This window comes from Poecilia latipinna, unplaced genomic scaffold (genome assembly GCF_001443285.1).
Source record: "Poecilia latipinna isolate Pla-1442-1.1 unplaced genomic scaffold, P_latipinna-1.0 Scaffold3790, whole genome shotgun sequence".
In the NCBI taxonomy this organism is placed as follows: Eukaryota; Metazoa; Chordata; class Actinopteri; order Cyprinodontiformes; family Poeciliidae; genus Poecilia; species Poecilia latipinna.
This window is the reverse complement of record NW_015116406.1, coordinates 40,718-43,725: the sequence shown is the minus strand read 5'-3', so window position 1 is coordinate 43,725 and position 3,008 is coordinate 40,718. Positions and strand designations below refer to the sequence as shown.

At 40.4% G+C, this 3,008-nt stretch overlaps 1 long non-coding RNA gene across 1 annotated transcript; it reads left to right on the top strand.

Moving 5' to 3' along the window:
- Nucleotides 1-415: 415 nt before the first annotated feature.
- LOC106941649 (uncharacterized) lies at nt 416-1,478 on the top strand. The gene is made up of 2 exons (XR_001423431.1): nt 416-651; nt 1,197-1,478. It is a non-coding gene; the product is annotated as an uncharacterized LOC106941649 (long non-coding RNA).
- The last annotated feature ends 1,530 nt before the right edge of the window (nt 1,479-3,008 follow it).

The following is a 3,008-nucleotide window of genomic DNA, read 5'->3' as shown; positions in this document are numbered from 1 at the left end:
TATAATTGATCATAAATCAAAGTTCATATCTTCTGTTCTAATAAATATTTTCTGAGTTTGTTCCTGGACTTGGATCCAGAGTTTAATTTAGTCCCTCTGTGTAACTGAGTTGGACCTGCTGACCTGAGGTCAGAACAGGACAGCATTCGGACCCCCAGTGTGTAGAAATCCCCCTCATGTCAAGCAGGTCAAAGGTCATTCAACCCAGTCTAGAAAAGTGAATTCCTGGAATCTGACAGGAACAAATCAATAATCAATGATTGATTCTTCAACACTTTGATCAGAACCTGGAATGATTTTACTGACTAAAATCCTCCAACACAAAATGACCCAGTACCAGGTTCTGGTTCTGGTTCTGAAGTCAGCAGGTCTTTATTGAAGCAGCAGCTGGTTTGGACTCTGGCTTTAATATTCATGAGACTCTTTAACTGGTTCTGTTGGACTGGTTAACCTGCATCCTGTTGGCTTCAGCTCATCTTTTATTCTTTATTCAGATTGAATTACTGCAGGTTGTCAAAGATCAGCTGTGATTTTCTGGCCTCAGCTCTGAAGTCCAACAGCCTCCATCTGACAGAACTGAACCTGGAAGGAAACAACCTGAAGGATTCAGATGTTCAGCAGCTGAAGGATCTTGTAGATAATTTATGGTAAGTAAATGTTTGTAGTGAGTCCAGCTGCTGTCAGCATATTGAACTAAACCCAGTTGACATCGAAGCAAAGCTCCAGTGTTCCCAGTAAAGCTGCAGCTTCTCAGTGGGAGGAGAATGGTTCAGGCTTCCTGATTGGACACAGAGACAGCAATCAGCCAATCAGAGGAGCAGCAGCTTGCTGTGTTCCTGTGTTTGTGTTGGTGTGAAGATGAGTGTTGTTGCTGTGTCCATGTCTCCAGGACGTCCAGCTGGACTCCAGCGTCCAGCCGTCCAACATGTCTAGAGACAGTGGTCCTCATTCATCAAACTGTGGCAGCAGCAGATCTGATCTCAGATCTGCTTGTTCTCTCAGTTCAACAGGAAACAACTGATCAGGTTCATCTTGGTCACAGCTCTGAGATCAGTCTGACTGCAGCCTGGAAACCATCTACTGGATGTGCTGCGTCACTGACTGCTGCTGGAGAGGCTGGAAACACTCACTGATCTGATCTCTCCTTCCTTCTTCTCTCTGCAGGTGGAAGGACTGATGATTCTGACTGACCTCAGTAAAGTAGAGAACGGTCTCTGTGTCCTGCTGATCCTCAGAGGTTGAAGCTGCAGCAGTTTGAGTCTAAAGAGACTCTGACTGGATCCTGATGATGACCTCTGACCTCCAAGATTTTCCTCCTGTTTATTTTCTCATGTCTGTCATTTAGTGTCTGATATTGTTTGTCTCTTTGGATCAATAAAGATCCGATTCAAACTGGGCTCCATTTAGAGGCTTCATGGAGTTTTGATCTGAACTGGATTCAACTGGAAAGTTGATCTTTTTTCTCTCTGATTCATTTTCATCCTGGAACCAGAAATGGTCTGAGATGGAAACATGGGAATCATTTTCAGTTCAGCTTTGAATCATAAAGACACTTCAAACCTCTTTTCTCTGCTGCTTCTTCTTCTGTTGACAGGAAAATGTTCCTCAAAGCTCCACAGATAAAAAGATGCTTTACTGGAAACTGCAGAGAAACTTCAGCTTCCATCACAGAAACCAGTTGAACCAGTTTAGAACTGGATGTCCCACAGGAACTCTGATCTTAGAGCAGTTTTCAGGAACATCCAGCATTTTATCTGAAAAAGAAGATAGATTGTACATATATTTATCTTTTTATAGTCATTCTGAAATCTCTAAATAATGAAATTGTGTGTCATAGTCATTGATTCTTTAATATTTCTGTTTGTTTTGGTGGTTTACTTTTTAACTCCACATTTCATGTTGAGTTTTCTATAGAACTTTAGGACTTGATGTGTCACATCAGGCTTTTTACTGTGAATTTACTGATTTATTCAGACCTCAGAGAATCAGTGGGATAATGTGCTGATTGGTTCATGGTATTTGTTTTCATATTTATTCTAATGTAATGTGGATTCATGGCCAATAAAAGTTTTTATTGGCCGTGCAGTACAAATATAGTAACTGCACCTTTATTTTAATCATCTATGACATTTAGATTATTGTATTCAGACCAACAAAGAAATAAAATATATATTTTAAAGGTTTCATCTTTACTTTTACAGCTTTATTTAGCAGAAACAGAAACATCCTGTGAAGTTGATCTGAGCTTTTTAAAGCTTCTAATTAAGGTTTGTTTCGTTATTCATCCTGAAGGTGTTTAAATAAAACACATGGAAACCACTTAATTAATCAATGTTGTTGTTTTTCCTCCAACTTCATAGTTTAAGTTGCTTCAAACTATGAATGTACTATTATAATACTTTCCGGTGCTTTATTTTGAAAGATCTCACAGGAAGCATATGTATCATTTTTTCTAGTTTCATTGTAATTGTAATTACCACATTTAGCCACCAGAGGGCATAAACACGGAGCTACGAGCCACACTCCTTACTGGCGGTTATCTAACCGTAAGATCTCGCTGCTCTGAATGAAGCGAGTCTGTAGCGCTGTAGCTATCTGGTTTCCAACTTCAGACCAGCGGGCTAACTGGTCCCCAATGGGATAAATCAATGGTCCCCAATTACCAAGAAATAATTAAATATTTCCGTTTTATGTATTATTTGAGTCTGGAGCATCTTTTATTTTGAAAATCCTTTAATCGGATTCTCAGTTACTTGCGCGCCAACATTGAGCCCACAAGCAGCAAAATGAGTAAGAAACAGATCAGATGTCTTTGAAAAGTTTCCTTGCAGGGGAAAAGGCCCAGAAAAAAGACAGGAGGATGGATTTATCCCAGACCGGTAGGTGAGTCCCACATTAAGCCGCTCTGTGTAACATGCGGCGACCGGCTGCTAATGAGGCAATGAAGCTTCAAACTACTTCGCTACGTAGAGACCAAGCAGGCTGTGGATATAAGCAACACTTCAGGT